Raw genomic sequence first — 21,757 nt, 5'->3', positions numbered from 1 at the left:
TCAGAAAGAATTAAATATGAGACAATGACGATGGGTCGAGATACTTTCATATTATGATTGCAAGATTAGTTACCACCCAAGAAAAGCAAACGTGGTAGTTGATGTTCTAAGTCATAAGGAGCCAAGGGTGTCTTATCACCTAAATTCTACAAGGATGGTTTTAGTTTCGGGTATATTTAAGAAGACTAGGCTACTTAGGCTGAGGATTTGAAAGAAGACCATGTGATGAGCGAGATAATGGTTAAGAATTAAGCACTTTTTTATAGGACAGTAGAGGACCTAGGACCTTTCAGGGGTGACTATGGGTCCCTAAAGTGGGTGTGGTTCACGATACATTATTGCGGGACACGTGTAGTTCGAAATATCCAACCTACCCAAGCAAGGGAAGATGTATCGAGACTTGAAGGCCAATTATTGATGTCGGGTATGAAGAGGGAGATAGAAAAGTATGTGTCGGAGTGTGTGACCTGTGCTCACATCAAGGCCGGTCACAAGTAACCCTATGAAGATTTACATCTGTCGGAGATTCTGAACTGGAAATGGGATAAGGTCACGAAGGATTTCGTCACAAAACTTCCAAGAACCTCATTGGGTAATGATATGATTTGGGTAATAGTGGATCGGTTGACAAAAAGCGCCCACTTTTTAGCAACCAAGGAGAAAAAGAAGTTGGGGGAAATTGGAAAAGATGTATGTTGAAGAGATTATCACATGTCATGGTGTTCCATTATCTATCATTTCAAATCATGACAGTCGAATTGCTTTGAGATTCTAGCAGAGACTCTACGAGTGGTTGGGTATGAGGGTCAATTTGAGCACAACTTATCATCCCCACACATATGGGTAGAGCGAGAGGACCATATAGACTCTCGAGGATATATTACACACTTGTGTTATCGGGTATGGTGGGTGTTGGGATACTCATTTACCTTTGGTGTAATTTTCCTACAATAACAATTATTATTCCAGTATTAACATGGAACCGTACAAAATGTTTTACGCCTGAAAGTGCCGTACTCCTAGGTGTTGGTTAGAGTCGGGAAAAAAGCAGTTTGCGAGCTTTGAGATTGTACAAATTATCAAGGATAAATTGAAGATAGCTTGTGAACATTTGCATGTGGTACGTGAAAGGAACAAGAATTATTCGAATAGAAGCACTGACCAAAGACCTTCAATGTGGCCGAGAAAGTTATGTTTAAAATATCGACTTAGAAGGGAATAATTCACTACGGAAAGTGAGTCAATTAAGGACCATGTCACATTTTTCCACCTTTGGTATTGGAGAAGATCGGCGATTAGGTGTATAGGTTGGAGTTACCACCAGAGCAAGAGGGAATCCATGATGTGTTCCACCTTTTCTACTTGTGAAAGTGTTTGATCAAGGATTCGAGCATACTACCTTTGGATGAGCTACGATTTAACGAATCGAAGCATTTGTTGGAGGAAACCAATGCAATCTTGGAGCGTGAAACCAAGAAGTTGTGCAAGAAGAAGGTGAATCTCATGAAAGTCTTGTGGAAGAACAAACATGGAGGTGACATGAATTAGGAGCTTGATGATGATATGATGGATCGATATCCTTGCCTGTTTGTTTTGGTTTCTGATTTCGAGATGGAATTACCCTTTTTATCTTGCTTAAATTTAACTTTTTTTTGGGGGGGGGGGGGGGGAGTGCAAGAAAATGACTCTTGATCACGTATATGGGTCATGAGGTCATTTTCTCATACTTTAAGGGCCTAGAATGATAGTTATCAAGTATTTAAAGAAGCTTAACCCTAAAATTCGGGAATCACATCATTTTGCAGCCACCAAACCCTAATTTGCAGCCTCTAAGTCCCTTTCAAACGAGTTCTTAAGTACGATTTCCATCTTTGAAGTTGTGGTGAAAATTCAAGAAGTTGGTATCATGTTTTTTGTTGCTTTCAAGTGGAGTTTCTTCTTCTGGAGATCAATGCATCTTCCTTCTTTTCTTCTCCAGTAAATCCACCATATTTCCAGAGGTATCTAACTTATCTTTTCTTGTCTTGTTCCATCTTTATGTCCATATCGAATTGGTTGTAGTGGTGGTCTTGTTCTTGCACTTAAAGTAGTATTTTGGAATGTGTTGGATTGTTTTGGGAATCTAAATGATTACCACTAACTGTTTGGTCGATCTACGCATCCTAGGTATGTCCTTTCTAGTCGAAATCACCCCATGGTGGGAATCCAAATGATTACCACCAAGTGTTTTGGAACACCAAAAGTCGCATTCCATGTAAGATGTGAACTGAATAGCACGACGCGCTCTCCTTAGGTGTGGCGCGCCTGACGAACATATGCATTTCTGTTTTATCGTTTGGTGTCGTTTCTGATATGACCTTTCTGATATGTTGTAGGGTTCTTTTTTTTTTCAGGTCGACTTCCTCTGTTCCTAACTCAATTCATTTGTGTAACACCCGTTCCCCAGAATGGATTGGTGGATGGTATAAAGGAGTTAAAGGCATGATTTTGAGGGAAAACATATACCACAATGTGGCATGAAGGGTGTCATGACATGGCATGGAAATTGAGGATCGCTTTTCTCTGATGGGTGCCACGACGTGGCATAAGGATGGCCACAAAGTGGCAGCCGCTACAGCACAAGCCAATTAATTTTTACAATATTCTGCATATTTAAACACCTTAACTTCAATTTAGGGCATTCTTTTCCTCCTACAACCGATCCATTTCAAAAACCCTAGGCCTTTCAAGTGTTTTTGCTGCTCTTAGCCATTTGAAGAATCATTTCTTATATTTTGGTGTGGAGCTTGACTTAGTTTGCTAGATCTTGTAGTTTGATCATGTATGTCCGTTTTGGTCTTTGAGAGCTTGTGCTTTGGAGTTGAGTGAACTCTAACCCCTCTTGAGCGAATTTTATCATCTCATAATCTTGTTGCATTGGGAATGTTTTCATCTTGATCTTGTTCTTGATTCCATGCATGTTTTGAGAAAGGTTTTTGTAACATCCGGAACCCTAAGCGGTGAATGATGATTGGATTGAACATGTAGTGTGGTTGCTTATGTGACTAAATGTCTTGTATGATATATATGCATGTTTTCATACCTGTGTTCTTTAGATTGACTCACTATGCTGATGTTGACACATGTTTCTTTTCTTGTTATTTTCCCCTTGCATTGATACACATAACTTGATTTTATGGCTGGGTGAGATTGGAGACACTTTTGGGTAGTTACGTTATTATATTTTGTGTGATGATACCATTTGAACATGCCATTGAGTTTCATTACACATGACTTTTGAGAATTTTTTTGTGTTGGTTTTGAAAATTTTAATATTTATCGAACTAGTTTTTTTTTATAATAAACTATCATTGGTGATGTTTTCGTAAAACTAAAATAACACTTCCTCTAACGTCTTCTAGTTAAACTGTGTTTATTAAATAAAAAATTTGAGGTGAAAAATCACGATGTTACAAATGAGGTGGAGGTAGTGTCGATGACAATAGTGGTAATGGTGGACGTGGCAGTAGCGGTAGAGGTAGCGATGGTTGTAGAGGTGGGCAGAGGTGGCAGTAAAAAGGTTGTGGTAGAGATGGCGGAGGATGGTGGAGCATATGGCGGTGGTGCTAGTGGAAAAGGTGGTGAAGGTTGCAATGAGGGTGGTGGCAGATGAAAAATAAGGAGGAGACAGTGGTATGTAATTTTGTAAAATGGTGTGACCAATTTTTTCTAGTAAAACATTTTAATATTCTAAAGGTCGAAAAAATATAATATGTATCCTATTCGAACATGACATATTTATAATATTTGAATATAAAATTTTAAAACAATAATGTTTTAGAATATTACACATATTACATTTTTATGAATAATAAAATATTAAAATATTTCACTACAAAAAGTCTACTTACAGTCTCACAAAAATAGACCGTTTCAAATGCCCGTTTCACATAAACTTAACCATATATATATATATACACTATATATATATATATATATATATATATATATATATATATATATATATATATATATATATATATATATTGCTTGAGATTCAATATATAACACACTAACTTTGGAAGCCTATAAAATCAACAGAAATACATAAAAATACTTCGAGATATCTAATTTTTTTCCCCTTAGAAATACTAAAATCGCATATATATATATATATATATATATATATATATATATATATATATATATATGTGTGTGTGTGTGTGTGTGTGTGTGTTGAAAAAAATAAATTATTTATTTATTTATTTTTTAAATTTCAACGAATAAATTTTTATTTTTATAAAGTAAAAAAAATTAAATATCTCAAAAGAAAAAATCTAAGTGTTGCTATTGATTTTCTAAGGTTTCTAAGGTACATTTATTTTCAATTGAACCTTGCTATATATATAAAAATGACTTATATTCATTTATGAATATTGATGATATTAATATTTATAGATGAACACATAAACAAAAATGGGTCATTTAATGTGGTTATGTTATATATATATATATATATATATATATATATATATATATATATATATATATATATATATATATATATATAAAACACATAACCACATTAAATGACCCATGTTTTTTTATGTGTTCATCTATGAATATTAATATCATCAATATTTATAAACGAATATAAGTCATTTTCATGTGTTATGTCAAATAATTTGTTATATTATAAATATATCCTTTTATATATATATATATATATATATATATATATATATATATATATATATATATAAATATATATAAAAGTCATTTTCAGGTGTTATGTAAAATATTTGTTATTTTTTAAACATTCTTTTATATATATATATATATATATATATATATATATATATATATATATATATAACACATAACCACATTAAATGACCCATGTTTTTTTAGGTGTTCATCTATGAATATTAATATCATCAGTATTTATAAACAAATATAAGCCATTTTCATGTGTTATGTCAAATAATTTGTTATATTATAAACATATCCTTATATATATATATATATATATATATATATATATATATATATATATATATATATATATATTCGTAACCGAATATAAGTCATTTTCAGGTGTTATGGCAAATAATTTGTTATATTTTAAACATTCTTATATATATATATATATATATATATATATATATATATATATATATATAGAGAGAGAGAGAGAGAGGATGATTCAAATAAAGACAGTAAATATAATGAAGACACTACGTTTATACTATTATTCTACTTTGAAATTTGTATATGTTTATTATTACAATAAATTTTACGTATGATTATTCATGTATTTATTTATAGAAAAATCTAGGTTGACTATTAATGAATGATTATTCATATACTTACTACTGAATAATGACATAAGACAACTAATGGTATAGCAGGCCAGTAGTCTGAGGAAACTTACTACCGGACTGGTACCCAACAGGCCGGCTTTATAAGCATTGCCACTTGTTTCGGGAAAATATGTATTCGAATATACTGTCCGCAAGCATCAGAATTGTATCTCAAAAATATGTCAAATGGTACAAAGCAAATAAAATAAACAATGAAAGGATAGGAAGTGTGACTGCTTGCATACCAGGTAATGAGTGGAGGACTGGTCTAAGAAGTAGGCTTTACTAACCACGAACAACCTATAAATATGCACAGAGACATGCTAACAAGGTAAGTAAGGAGAACACTTATTCATTGATTCAAAAGCAATACCATAGGGTTGCAGTCTAAATTAGGCAACGGGGAGCTATACAGGGTCCAACCCTGGGTATACTTGTCTGACCTAATATTTGTTATTCTTATGCAGATTGAATTTCCGGACTCCTATAGGACGAAACCCTCCTGAGTAAAAGTTCTCATCATGCGATTGGATTTTGCCGTATCAACATTGGCGCCATCCGTATTGTAGGTATTCCTAGGTGAAAAACAATTGAAATACCCGATAACCAGATTGTCAAGCAACACAAATGAGCTACCCATAGTGGATAAATGATACCGACAAACTACATAGTATGTTTAATAAAGAAGCAGATTGTATTCCCCACCTCCATGAAGATGGACTGGTACTTATATATGGACAAATGTGATAGTGGGAGTTCGACCGAAATCACATACGACCATTGATTTTCCCAACTATCGGAGCAAATAAAAAAAGGATGCAACAACCAGCAGGGAATTTAACAAGATTTGTAGGACACTGTGTTTGGCCGAAAGGGATACTGTCTGTTCCATTAACTTTAATGGATCAAGAAACACAAGCCAAAAACACACATGTGATAGCCTTCACAATCATACAATCAACATCGACATACAACCTAATATTTGGAAGAAGTGCAATGAGAAAGTTCGGGGCGATCGTGTTGACAATTCATGGCATCGTTCAATTTCAAACTAGAAGCAGATTTGGAATGATCTGTGTAAATCACCAGTGGAATCCCCTGCAATGGTGGAAAGTTGGGTGCGAGCAATGTAGTTGAACCCAACACAGGTAAATCGTAGGTTAGAAGAAATCATAATCAATAGCAAACTTGCAGACCAAGGAGTGCGGATAGGAGTTGGGTTACCACGTGAATTAAAAAGGGATTAACGATGCTTTTAATAGAAAATGTTGATATATTCGCATGGGAGGTAGCATAGATGACAGGTGTGCCCAGACAACTGGTCGATCAAAAACTAAACGAGAAAGCAGGAAGTAAGCCAATTCGACAGAAAAAAGGGACAATCTAAAGACAGGAATAAGGCAATAGATGACGAGGTCCACAAATTAGTAAAATCAGGAATACTATGGGAATCGCTTTTTCCGTCCTGGGTAGCAAACCTAGTCTTGGTAAAAAAAAGGAGATGGACAATAGAGGATGTGCATAGACATCGCGGACTTAAACAAAGCTTGTCCAAAAACTGTTACCTGCTACCATCTATCGATGAAAAAAATTGAGTCCTTGCATGGGGACTAATGGATGAGTTTTTTGGATGCTTATAAAGGATATCACTAAATACACATGCATAGAGAGGACGAAGAAAAAACATATTTTCACACAAAGAGAGGGACATTTTGTTATATAAAAACGCCATTTGGATTAAGAAATGCAGGGGCAACATACTAGAGGTTAGCAGAAAAAGTTTTTGAACCACAGTTCGGGAGGAATATCGAAGCCCAAGTGGACGACATGGTCATCAAAATCAAAAACGAAAGTTGTTTTCTATAGGACATAGCAGAAAAATTTTCAAACCTAATAGCCGCGAATATGAAGTTGAACCCTCAAAAGTGTATCTTTGGGAAAGAGGAAGGAAAATTTCTAGGGCACGTCATCACAAATGATGGTATAAAGGTGAACCCCAAAAAAGTAGAAATACTAGTATAAATGCGATCCATAAGGACAATGAAAAAAAGTACAAGCACTAAATGGAAAACTAGGAGCATTAGGGTGATTCTTGGCAAAGTCTACTGAGAAAACATACCCTTTCTACAAAATACTGAAAAGAGTATTGGATAGAAATATTTTCCGGTGGACGCAAGAAGCTGAGAGCGCATTTTGTAAACTCAATATGGCGTTAGCCGAGCTACCGAATTTGACACCGCCAATCCCAGGTGAGGTTTTAACCATGTATTTAGCGGCATCCAAAATAGCAACCAGTGCAGTATTAGTGGCAAACAGAGAAAACAAACAAGTACTCATATTTTTTGTAAGTTGTATACTACAAGGATCAGAGAAGGGATATTCAAATATGGAGAAACTATCATTACGTCTAGTCAATGCAGCAAGAAGATTAAGAAGACATTTCTTGGCACATACCATTGAAGTACTCACAAATATCCTATTATGTCAAGTGCTATTGAAAGCAGAGAAGTCAGGAAGACTAGCTAAATGGGCAATGGAACTAGGAGAGCACGGAGTCATTTTCAAACCATGAACCAACATAAAAGCACAAGTACTGGTAGATTTTATCGCCGAAATAACAGGCCAGAGGGTAGTGTCATCGGTGCTCGAATCAGATGACAACACTAAATACATGAACGCAACATAAGAAAATCAATGGATATTATTATCTGATGGATCCTCTTGTATAGAAGACGCGGGAGCCGGCTGTATATTAACAATCCCAATTGGGGAACAGATGACCTATGTGTTAAGATTCGACTTTCAAGTATCAAACAACGAATCGAAATATGAAGCACCCATCACAGGGTTGCAGTTGGCTATTACGATGGGGTGTGAGCACATACATGCCTCTGTAGATTCGATGGTCGTCGCGACCAAAAAAATGGCTTATATGCAATTTGAGGAAGGAATTTAGCATAATTCGCAGACAAAGTGAAAACATTAACATAGCCCTTTAAAAGTTTTAGGTTAGAACATGTGCCAAGATAAAAAAACAAACGTGCAGATGCGTTAAGTAAGCTTGCATCATCCACTTTTCCCCATCTAACCAAGAGAGTAATGGTAGAAATAGTATAAGTAAAAGCAATAGAGGAGAAACCGGTAATGTCAGTAATAGAAAAAATAAGCGAATGGAGGAAACTAATAATGGATAACGGAGGGCAAGTTACCCCCGGATGACAAGGAAGCTAAGAAACTAAGGGTTAAGGAACCGTCCTTTGTAATGGATAATGACATATTGTACAAAAAAGAGTATTTGGCACCTTGCTTACGATGTGTAAATGGCAAGGAAGCAGAATGCCTCGTACGAGAGATGCACGGGGGAGTGGCAGGAGCGTATGAGGGAGCAAGGACAATAGTACGCAAAATATCGCAGATAGGGTACTATTGGCTGACTATGTATCAAGATACAAAAGGAGTGATCTACAGTTGTGAAAAATGCTAGAAACATGCACCAATACCAAGAAAGTCGGCAACCCTAATGGTTAGCGTTAGTAGCCCCTGGCCTTTTATTCAATGGGGAATAGACATAGTCAGAATGTTCCCAGAAGCAATCGGGAAGGTTAAATTCTTAGTGGTGGCAATAGATTACTTCACCAAATGGGTTGAGGCAGAACCATTAGCCATAATAACAGGCCATAACATGATCAAATTCTTTTGGAAGCAAATAATTTTCTGATTTGGAGTATCGAATGAATTAATTTCAAATAATAGAGCACAATTTGCGAACAACCCCTTCCGGTAATGGGGTGAAGAGCTCCAAATATATCAAAGGTTCACTTCAGTAGCACACCTAGAAGCTGAAGTCACCAATTGAACAATCATACATGGCCTAGCAATAAGACAAAACGAGGCTAAAGGATGATAAGTTAATAAATTCCAAATCTTGTTATGGGCATACCAAACAACAGTCTGAACGACCAGAAAAGAATCACCCTATAGCTTAGTCTATGCCTTAGAAGTAGTGCTACCATTAGAATTGATTATCCTCGCAAATCGAACGACAAAAATAGATTTGGATTGTAATGATGACAACATAAGAAAAAACATGGATGTTTCCATGGAGCGAAGGGAGGTAGCAGCAATACAACATGAACATTACAAAAAGAAAATGGAGAGTTATTACAACCAACGGGTAAAAGGTAGCGGTTTCAAAGTAGGCGATAAGGCATTACGGAAGAATGAAGCCAGTAAGCAAGAGCCACAATGAAAACTACGTCTGACATGGGAAGGCCCTTACACAATAAACGAAGCAAACTGAGATGGTTCATATGTCCTATAGATAATGGAGGGAGAGCTAATACCATGAACATGGAATGTCAAAAACCTTAAGAAGTATTATGTTTGATGACATAAGGGTTGTTACAGCAATTGGCACGAGGACGACAGAAGCAAAAAATATTATCATTAGACCCTATCTATCTCATGTAGATGATGTCACAAATTATGGCAAAACCAATCGCTTTATGACAAATTAAAAAAAGTTGGCTACCCGCTTAGCCCAAGAATACACTTATTCTTCAAAACATGTAGCTTGGTCCGCCGACTACACTTATGTATACATCGAGTATCACTACTCGATAAAAGGCTACCCGTTTAGCCCAAGAATACACATATTCTTCAAAACATGTAGCTCGGTCTGCCGACTACAATTATGTATACATCGAATATCAATACTCGAAAAAAAGGCTACCCACTTAGCCCAAGAATACACTTTTTCTTCAAAACATGTAGCTCAGTCCGCCGACTAAACTTGTGTATACATCGAGCATCACTACTCGACAAAAAGGCTACCCGCTTAGCCCAAGAATACACTTATTCTTCAAAACATGTAGCTAGGTACACCGACTACAATTATGTATACATCGAGTACCACTACTCGATAAAAAGGCTACCCGCTTAGCCCAAAAATACACTTATTCTTCAAAACATGTAGCTCGATCCGCCGACTACAATTAATGTATACATCAAGTATCACCACTCGATAAAAAGGTTACCCGCTTAGCCCAAGAATACACTTATTCTTCAAAACATGTAGCTTGGTCCTCCGACTACACTTATGTATACATCGAGTATCACTACTCGACCAAAAGGCTACATGTTAAGCCCAAGAATACACTTATTCTTCAAGTCGTATAGCTTGGTCTGCTGACTAGACCAATACATCCATTACACATCAAAATACCCAAGAAACATATTAGTTCACACAAGTATCTGATAGGTTTTAGCCATAAGAACATCCTATGTGCTCATGCAAACCCTAATGCTTGGATCTAGGTTTCTCTATTGTACATGCAATTCATCCAAGACTTTAAACCCTAGATCTAGCATGTGATAATCAATATTAACATAAGAATAGGGTTTAGATCACTACAAGAAAAAGACCCTTTTACGACGCGCAAACTACGACGCTCAGTGATTTATGTTACGCAAAAGAGAGTGACATTAAAAAAGTGTCATCTCTTCAAAAAATTTAGGGATTTAGGTCACGTATTATTGCGTGCCCTTAAATTAGTGTCCATGTGAAAAAATTAAACACGGAGGGCACTTTATCTAAAATGTGCGTCCTCTCTGAATGTCGCCTTATGATTTTTACTCAAAACGCGCGTTTCTTTACCCCGTTTGAAGATCGATCCCTTCGTTCTCTTCTTCCCGTCTCTCTAAAAACCCTAATCACGATACCGTCTCTTCTATACACCTCCACAACTCATATAATCATTCTATAATTTCTTTCTTAAAAACTAGCGTTCATTCCTGAAGATCACAAATTGGCGACCAACAATTAGGGCTTTTATTTCCCACTTACATATATATAATTGTGATTTTCATCAAGAGTTTCAAAAACACTTCCCTCACGTACGCTTTTATTCTTCAATCTCACATCCAACAACTAGGGCTTTTATTCCCTCACGGCAATTTCAAGGTTCAAGGTAGAACTTCAATCGATTTGGCAATGGCACGAGAATTGAAATTACGAAGCGTTAAAACTCGACTCTCAAGAAAGAATCGAGATGGAGATGAGGGAAAGCAATAAGCCAGTAACTCTCAAGAATCATTTATTCTATCTCTCTCTTAATTTCTGAATTTTGGATACATTCTATTTCTATATACCCTTGTCCATCTTTCTATCGACTTCTGAATACCACTCTGTAGCTTGTGATTTTCTCATATTTTAGTTGCAAAACACGTATTGTAGATCCTACTTCTTTGGACCACAATGATTGGGCATCGTCGAGCTCTCCCAGGAGTTTCTTTTTGACAACGATGGCATCAGTCAGGTACTTTACGTGTTAACAGATTTCTAGGGCTTATGTATGTGTCAGTTTCTATGCAACTTCCCCAAATTAATCTATAGAAACTTCTAGGGTTCGTGATTTTTTAGGTAATCTGCAGTGATTAGGTTAATTTACTCATAGTTTTGATTATGTTTTTCTAATCATCATGTCCAGGTCCCTTCTCTACTGTGTTCCGTGAAATGATACTCTCCTACATTAAGCAACCACGTTGTATAATCTTAGCCATTACACCTGCAAATTCATATTTGGCAAACTCAGATGCACTTCAAATGGCAGGGGTTGCTGATCCTGATGGTAATTATCAAATATACTATGATTCGTTGTTGTATTGTTTTGCTTCTAATTCTAAAACTCTTATATACCCTTTCTTTTTAGGTGCTACAGGCATAAAAACATCCCTGTTGAAAGTGATGATCCTGTTAAGATATTGAAAGATGGGATATTATCCGTACCACCCCTAGAAGAATTCAAAGACATTGGAAGCTTTGATTTTGATAAAGACAAGTCTACTCAATATAACAGTTGTTGGAGCCTCTGGTGTTCTTGCAAAAAAGAAGATATTTCCTACACTTTTTGCTCTTTATTATGACGGCTGTCTCCCTGAGGTTTGTGTTCTTTCTTACCTTGGGTCAGTGTATCAGATTTGTTGGATTATATAGCACCAGATGCAGATATGAAAGCAAGAGAAGCCCAAAAGAAACAAGCTCGTGCAAAGCTTGTAAGTTAATGTTACCAAGATATTTGTAATTAAAATTTTTAACATGTATGTCTGATATTGCTTTTAAAAATTTGTTCAGATTAAAGGAAAACCAGGAGGACAGAGTGAGGACCCATTACTCGATGAAATTCAAAAGGAAGAAATTTTATCTCCAACTCCAACTCCAAGTCATCATATCAGGAGAAATCTGATTCCAAGAGAGTTGAAGAAGCTAAGGTGGAACCGGATGTGAGGGGTTTAGGAAAGGGATTGTTGTAAGGAATCAAGAAAAAATCCGAGGATACAAACAGAAAAACAGAGGAGGTTGACACGGTTAATAAATCAGATAACAAAGAGACAATAAAGTTGGATGAAGGACAGGAGATGATGTGGAAAAAGTTCCTTCTGGAAGCAACTTATTTGCGTCTTAAAGAATCAGCCACTGGTCTTCACCTCAAAGCTGAGCATAATCTGATATTGAAGGGTAATAATGGAAAAATATTGGTTTCTTGATCTGTATTTGATTTGGTATTTTGGTTTATGTTGGCAGTCACCTGATGAGTTGGTTGACATGGAGCATAAATTCTATGACGAAACTGCCCTTCCTAAGTTGGTGGCTGATTTTGGCTCTCATGTACTTTCACCTGTTGATGGAAGGACACTGACAGATTTCATGCACACAAGGGGTTTGCGTTTGTGCTCTTTAGGGCGAGTGGTAAGAGTCTAAAGTTCATTTCTTCTTTTTTCCAATACCAATTTTACCCCTGACATCTTGTATATTAATCTGTCTTTTGCTTTCTTTTTTCAGGTTGAACTTGCAGACAAGCTTCCTCATGTGCAATCACTATGTATCCATGAAATGATAGTTCGAGCTTACAAACACATCTTGCAAGCAGTTATATCAGCAGTTGATGATGTAACTGATTTAGCTTCATCAATAACATCCTGCTTAAATGTATTACTAGGAACACCTGACACAAGTGACTTAGAAAATTTAACGTGGAATTGGGTTGAATCATTTCTTTCAAAGAGATATGCATGTGAAGAGAAAAGCGACTATCGTGGCACTCTTCGTAAATTTTCCATTCTTTGAGGGCTTTCTCATAAAGTTGGACTAGAGCTTGTTTCCAAAGACTATGATATGGATTCAGCTTACCCTTTCAAAAAGTCTGATATTGTAAGCATGGTTCCTATTTATAAACATGTTGCATGTTCATCTGCTGATGGGCGTACACTTTTGGAGTCATCTAAAACATCTTTGGATAAAGGCAAACTTGAAGATGCTGTCAACTTTGGAACAAAGGTAACTAAATCATTTGTGTTGACTTTTCGTTTATAGAAAAATAAGTCAAATAAGGTCTAACATTTTTACTATGTACAGGCAGTGTCTAAACTTGTATCTGTATGTGGTCGTTATCATCGAATGACAGCCGATGCATATAGTCTTTTGAAATATAAAGGAAGTTGATCAATGCATCAAGAATTATTAAAACAATGTAACTAATGTTGTACCTGGAGCCATAAGATCAAACCTTGGGGATTCAGCAGTAGCCAATTACAATAAGATGCCAGAATTGAAACTGTACAAGAGATACAAGGCTGCAATCAAGAAACGAGCTTAATTTTCACAAGGACCAAATGCGACTCCATCTCAAGAGTTTTCAGAGAAGACAGTAGATGCAATCCTCAAACAAGACCCTCCTTCTTGGTTCTCCTATGGTCATTACTCCATTATATACCACTTGCCTATTTTTCTTAAAGATTTCATTTTAAAGAAGGCTATGAAATGTTATTAGTTTTCCATTTCTGTAACTTTTTATAAGACGATGAGGGTATAAACTATAAGAAATTGTCATACACAATGTGATTATCAGTTTATGACATGTGCATATAACATATTTAAGTTGTGATTAAACATTTTTCTAGAAGTCGTATTTATATTATTGATGATAGATATTAGATAAGTCTATGTGGTTTGTCTTCATGTTTGAGCTGTTGGGCATGAGAGTTAAATTATATTAAATTTTTTTTATTTAATATTGGCAACTCATGGTTTAATGACTACTAGCATAGACCGTTAGTACACACTACAACTTTATATTCACGTGAATTTTCTTTTCTTTTTCTCGCCACCATTTTAAAATATCCAAGTGTCCAGAATTCTTTGACAGTTACATAAGAAACATAGTCATGGTTCCTTTATAAAATTGAAAGTGTCTAAAGCTTTTGATACTCTCGAACATTTTAAGTGAGAGTAGTCATTAAACCACAAGGTGTCAATATTAAACAAACATGGTGATCACGAACAGGAACTAGTTTGATTTGGTGACCTTATGGTTTATGATTAATGACTTGAATATTCATTATCGTATATTATATATAATATATAATTCTTTAATAGTGTCTTAAAAATTGTTTTATTTTTATTTATATCTACGTCTTCTAGACCCAATTAGTTATGCTCTCGATTACACATTTAAAATTTACACATGGATTTAATCCCGAAGCAATCATAAAAATCGGTGGAAAGTTTTCAAAATATTTTACGTATGTTAGCATCATTTGAGAAATAACATTAGATGTTGGAAAATAAATTTGTGATAGCATAAAGGAAGCTAAATCAATTTTGACTACAAGGTAAATTATTAGTCTTGAAATGGTAATATAAAGGAAGCTGATCAATGCATCAAGTATTTTCTTGAAATGGTAATCTAAAGGAATCGATTTGATAATGGAGTTTTTTTTTTTTTTTTTTTTTTTTGGGTCTGTTTTGCTTCATAACTTGAAATTGAGTATTTTTTTTTTGGTGTTGTAGTTAATGCTTATTGGAAGAGTTTTGACTGATGAACAAGTAAACGCCAGAGTGAAATGTGATTTGTCTGAGAATCTTACCATGAAGACCAATGCTCTGGTAGAAGGGTAGATTAGTAATTACTAGTTTATTATTTACATATAATACACATCAAGCGTTTTTTGGCTGAATGAATGTTATCGATAATTCATTTTGTTTTTCTTCTCCGCTTACAAGTGAGCAACACATGTCTCATGGAATGATCAATTTTGACTACAAGGTAAATTATTAGTCTTGTATGTTTTACAAGTTTTCCATTTTCATTAAATTATGTCAATTTATTGGTAACGGTTTTGAAATTTTTATGCAGGGTGACTAATGTTTGGTTTTAATGTTTGGCTTATTACATTACTTTTGTCTCCTTTGTTGTATGTAGGTTTCATGGCATCTGATTTAATGTACAATTACATGTCAAGAGATGTCACTGCCAGCTTTGGCTATGATTATATACTTCGCGAGGCGATTTAATATAATTTATATTTTATGTTTCTTTATTTAAATAAAGCTTGGGAAATTGGCATCAAATTTTGGAGTTAATAAAGGATCATTTTAAAAACTAATTTTTTTTCATTGACAGTGTTGGCTTAGAGGCAAGATTGACTCAAATGGCTGCACATCTGCTTTTCTTGAAGGATCATTTTATGTTTCTTAATTTTATCATCTTTGCTGAGGTCAATACATTTATCACTCAATAATTCCAATATACCTTTTCTTTAACAAAGGAATGGAATGACTCATTACATTTTATGATCATATTTGGTTGACCTGTATGGATGAAATGAATTTTCATATGTTTTTTTACATCACATGTAAAAAATCAAACTAGTGGACCTAAAATCTAAAAAATCAAACTAGTGGACCATCTTTTCTTTTATCCTGTTGATCCCTTTTGTCTTCTTATTAGAAGGCTTCAAGCATAGATTTAATGGTTGAATATTAAACTTGATAAATACTTTATATTTTAATGGAACCCGGAACACCACATCGATCAAATATCATATCTCAAGTGCGGTCCCACATTCTTTGGATGGAGAAAAGGGTAATTTCGTCTTTTACAACTAACATTCCATGTTTGATTCTTCTAATAATTATATTAGCATATTAATTTTTGTGACTTTTATTTGATTAGGACACAAGAACTATCGGAGCAGGGGTTCATTAGTCTTAATGAATTATGAAAGGCAAGATGCAACTCTATTTAGTTGGAATTTGATGTTTATCATCTTTGTGTATGTCTTCTTAGTTTGTATAGCATTACATTGCAGAAGGTGTCCCTTAATAGCAATGTAGTATTAGGTTATATTGTTAGGGAAAACCTCTTAATAACAATGTACAATTAGATCCCCTTAATATCTATGTATTACAATCTTTTGACATGATGTTATTGGATGAAATTGATTGTTTTGGTAGATATTTGTTTACATTTTTTTGTATTATGCGTAAAAGAGTATCGTAAAGACGCGTCGTAAATGCATATCGAAAATGGTTACTGAAATTGATGACACGCAAATGCGTGTCATCTTCATTTATGACAAGGGATTCCTTGATACGCATTGCGTGTCATAAACACGCGCGTCGTAAGGTTACGACACGTAAATGCATGTCGTCTTCCTTTATGACAGAGCCTTCCTTGATACGCATTGCGTGTCATAACTGTGCGTCGTAAATGCGTGTCATAAATGTGCGTCATAAATGCGCGTCGTAAATAGACGACGCGCAAAAGTGTGTCGTCTCTCTTTATGACATGGCCTTCCTTGACACGCATTTGCGCGTCGTCTGAGCGTTTTACGACACGCATTGCGCGTCGTAAAAGACTGTTTTTCTAGTAGTGGATCTTACCTTGATTGTTATGTAGCAATAACAATCTCAAATCCTCTTTGTAATGGCTTTAGAAAGCTTAGAGTCACAAGTGTCACTCCTTTAATGGCTCACAAACACCAAGAGCAAGAGGATGAAGACGAAGAAGAGGAGAGACACCCAAAAACAGCTGGAAACCCTAAGGAGACTCTTAGCCACGTTTTTGGTGCCCTAGGGATCCTTAAATAGTGAGGCTATTAGGGTTATCTAACAAGGAAACCCTAATTTGACTGCTTAGGCCCTAAGCTGCCCATGGACTCCCTCCTTAGAGGCCTTGGCCGATTTCTAATGGGTTTCCCCATAGAATTTTTCCATTCCATCCTCTATGGAGTCCATTAGCCTAATATTCAACTATCACACAATTAATCCTCTCTCTCCATAATTCATCCTATCAAGTTGCTTTGGTGAAGGCAACCCAAAAGGACCATGCACCATCGGGTCAAGTACATACCAAAATAGTTATGGACTTAGACACTAATCCAACAGTATCAAACTCGATATCTACCTAAAATCCGTTAGACGAAAACAGTGCGTTACCAGCCGCATAAATTAATTTCCAATTACTTAAATACGTTAGCAAACCAACAATTCCAACAACAAATCAGTCACCAACAACAACAATCAATGTACCAAAACAGACCAACCACAAAATCATAGTCGGTTAGGCACACAAGCGCAACACCAAGTTCACGCTTGCCTACAAAAACAAGAGCATAACCGACTCACATAACCCACACTATCAAGACTTGTTAAGAATCTAAGAACGCAACACATTGTTCTCCAAGAGACAAGCTTCACACATTGCCTGAACGAGCGTCCCTTGATTTTCCAAAGAAATTACCTCGATCACAGCATCCCGATAACGTATTGATAAGTCAACATACATCTCTCCAGCTTTCATCAACATTTCCTTGCTTGCCAGATCCATGCCTTTGGCAACACGTACATTTACCTCCACGACCAAAAACCGATCTCGCAAGGTTAACAACCCATCAAAAAATTTAAGATCTTGGCCGAATATGGCGGAGATAATTTTTTCAGCACGAGCTATAAATCAGCATGCTTTGTTCAGCTCTTCCTCAAGCAACACACATGAAGGACACCCACCTACGACGTTAGGAAAATGAAATTAACAGAACAAAGTAATCACGAAAAATGCACATCATTGATGAAAATACGTAACACATGCCAATCCATTTATATCCCAACCGACTTGGGGGGACATAACCAAAGGACAAGGGAGACACGTCGAGGGCCTACATGGGAAATCTCCTAGAGAAACGGATCAAATTGATCAGGCGAAAGGACCCGCCTATGTTTTTAGCTCGAAGAGACACCTAAAAGGGGCACGACTTCTATAGAGCTAGAAGAACCGACCTGTGCAGAACCAATAACATGGCAAGATGTGTCCAACAACTGCTCGATAGAGAAAGCATTCGACCCAAAACGTGGGAGCACAGGGGAAAATTTGGGTGTCACAGTTATCTGGTCCATATTTTGGTCCGGAACCACGTCATCCACCACAATGGACTCAGGTGGGATATCACCGGCCAAATAAGAAGTCAGTTGGAAGGAGCATTTACTCCTATCTGTAATAATAAATGGGCATAGAGAAAACACCCAGAGGTAGCATTTATATCAGGAGATTACCTAAAACTAGGGAAATAAAAGACAAACGAACTTATGCTAAATCCAGTAAGGGTTAGACAAACTTGCATGACATACAGATAACATTGGTAGTTGATAGCAGACTTTCTAGAATGGACTCATACGATACCGGGCAAGTACAACTTCCGATAGAAATGCCCTCTTTACACAGAAATGCGAAAAATAAAGGAACAAATCCAAGAAAACCAAAAGACAAAGACACCGAGTCATCACAAAGTGAAACATAACATGGGACAAATGGCAAACACAATCTATATATGTCGACCCAGCAGAACCTACTTTTCCAATTCCCATTTGAACGAGCTAAATCTGGAGATAGAGGAAAGTGATGACTACTGAAAGAACACCAGTCACCATACTTCTTTAAATATTAAAAATAACAAAACAAGGAAACATCAAGGGGTATCTCATGAGCAACGCAAAAAACTTAGAAAGTAATAATTTTTGACACTGCATTGGGCCATAGCTGGACAAGATGAACTTTGTAATAACAAAGAACGTCTAAGAAGAAGAGATATGGGGGTAACAGTAACTCACACATAAGATGTCGAAGATAAAGTCCAACCTTACCAAGAAGGGCATCAAGAACAGAAGAAGATAAAGACAGAACTTGGAAACCAAGTACAAGAGAAATGTGAAATCCATGCTATACTGCTCTAGCATGTAACAGTCCACTTCGGACACCACTAAAGACATGTCATCACCCATACTAATTACAGTGATGGCAAAGTCAAAGGGAAAGGTTTTGGAATTAAGTGAAGGTCTTGGATATGTGAATGTCTTAAATAGGGAACATCCTTTGTTTTGGTGAATGGTTGCCTGACTACGGAGTTTGAATTGTAGCGTGGCTTAAGACACAAAGATCCTCTCTCCCCCTTTTTATTTACTCTTGTAATGGAAGGGCTAAACTATGCTATTAGAAAAGCAAGTGATAACGGGATATACAAAGGAATGGCAGTGGGGGAAGATAATGTTTTACTAACTCACTTTTTTTTTTACAGACGACTCTATTTTTTTGGGGGAATGGTCTGTGGAGAACGTACTGAACTTAATTAGAATTCTTTTCTGTTTCCAAAAGACAGCGGGCCTCAATGTGAATCTTGATAAAATCTTTTTGTTTGGAGTTAGGAGTGATCGAACTTAGGTGGAGACGACAACACACGTTATCGGATGCAAAGTGGACCAGATGCCTTCTACTTTTTTAGGCTTGCCAATTGGAGTCAACATTAGATCAAAGAGAACTTGGAATATTCTCGTTGATAAATACAAAAAGAAGTTAAGTAGATGGAAAATAAAAACCATACCAATAGGAGGAAGACACACAAGTGTTTGCAATGTTTTGGGAAACCTTGGTACATTTCTATTCTCCCTTTTCAAGGATCCTAAGGGAGTAATTAAAAAGCTAGAAAACCTTCGCAGAGAGTTTTTTTTTTTTTTTTTTGGGGGGGGGGGGGGGGGGGGGGGGGGGGTAGGAAACCAAACTATGGCGAAAATATCATGGGTGAAATGGCGAAAAGATTTAATGGGAAAAGAGAAAGGAGGTCTAAGTATTAGCTCTTTGGAGGATATGAATAAAGCTCTATTAGCTAAATGGTGTTAGAGGTATAAAACTGAACAAGGAGCCTTATAGATTCAAATAAATGATAGTATACATGATAAATATAATTGTATGGAGGAATCAGGTACAGTTAAGTCTAGTTTTACCTGGAAGCAAATTGTGAAACAATGGAATCTCCTTCAATCTTGGGAGTTAGACCCCGAGACATTGATTAAAAAACAGATAGGTAATGAGAGGGGTACACTTTTTTGGTATGATTGGTGGATGGGAGAGAAACCGCTAGAGGAGGAATTTCAGAAATTGTTTCATATCGATAATAATCAAAGAGAAATTGTTGAGGATCGAATAGGAATTAACGGAGGCTCGTGGAACTGGAGGGGGATAACTAGAGATGGTAGAAGTAAGGAGGAGCTCGATAAATTAATGGAGAAGTTATCCTTTGTTACTCTATCAGAGACATATGATTGTTTTAGATGTCCTGGTGGCCCTAAGGGGCATTTTATAGTGCTTGGATGAGAAAGGAGCTGGAAAAGAAAAATCAAACGGAGACGGGCAAGAACAGATGGTTCAAATAGATCCCGAAGAAGGTGAATATTTTTGTTTGGAAACTCTTAAAAAACAGAGTTGCAATTAAAGATGTTTCAGGTCGAATGGGTATTAGCCTGGATTCGTTGATATGTGGAGTTTGCAAAGAAAAGGAAGAAACGGTGAAACATGCATTCTGGGAATGTGGTAAATTAGAAGAGGTTTGGGCCAAATTTCACCGGCGGTGGGGCCTGGTGGATCGTGAGCCCGATAGCATGGAAGACATGTTAGATGGTTTAAAAGGCCAAGCATAAAGTCCATTTGAAAAATAGGTTTTGGTCGTGGCGGGCATAGCTACATTGAGTTATATATGGCAACAAAGAAATGAAACAATATTCCAAAATTTAAACCGTTGAGGACATCTTTTTAAAAGCTCAAAAGGAGGCGTTCTTATGGATTAAGGGGGTGTTTGACTTATCTTTTAAGAGGCTAAAAGTCCTTTTAGGAAAAGTTGCAAAAAGTCAGGTTTTCCTGACTTTTCTAAAAAGTTCATTTTCCTTATATCCAAAATCCAAAAGTAGCTTTTAAAAATGTTTTTACCAAACATCTTTTACCTTTTATCTTTTCCTAAAAGGACTTTTGGCCTCTCAAAAGATAAGCCAAACACCCCTAACAGTAGATTCATATATGAATACGTATATTCATATATGAATAAGTATAACAGAAGTGATTATTCATATACGAATATGACAACGATGGGTGGTGGTGGAGATGACGGTTGTTGGTGGTGGTTGGCTGTAGAAGTGGTGATGGCTGGTGGCGGAGGGAGGTGGTGTATTCATATATGAATACACATATATTTATATTCATATATGAATATTGCTCAACCTCCGTCGGCCCGGTACGTCGGAACATTTTACAACA

General features: G+C 36.2%; 1 long non-coding RNA gene across 1 annotated transcript; it reads right to left on the bottom strand.

Moving 5' to 3' along the window:
• Positions 1 to 17,627: 17,627 nt before the first annotated feature.
• Positions 17,628 to 20,945, bottom strand: LOC145077231 (uncharacterized). The gene is made up of 2 exons (XR_013693026.1): positions 20,455 to 20,945; positions 17,628 to 18,189 (listed from the first exon to the last, which is right to left on the bottom strand). It is a non-coding gene; the product is annotated as an uncharacterized LOC145077231 (long non-coding RNA).
• Positions 20,946 to 21,757: the final 812 nt, after the last annotated feature.

This window comes from Lactuca serriola, chromosome 9 (genome assembly GCF_051521515.1).
Source record: "Lactuca serriola cultivar US96UC23 chromosome 9, Lser_US96UC23_V15, whole genome shotgun sequence".
NCBI lineage: Eukaryota > Viridiplantae > Streptophyta > Magnoliopsida > Asterales > Asteraceae > Lactuca > Lactuca serriola.
This window is presented reverse-complemented; position numbering and strand designations above follow the sequence as displayed.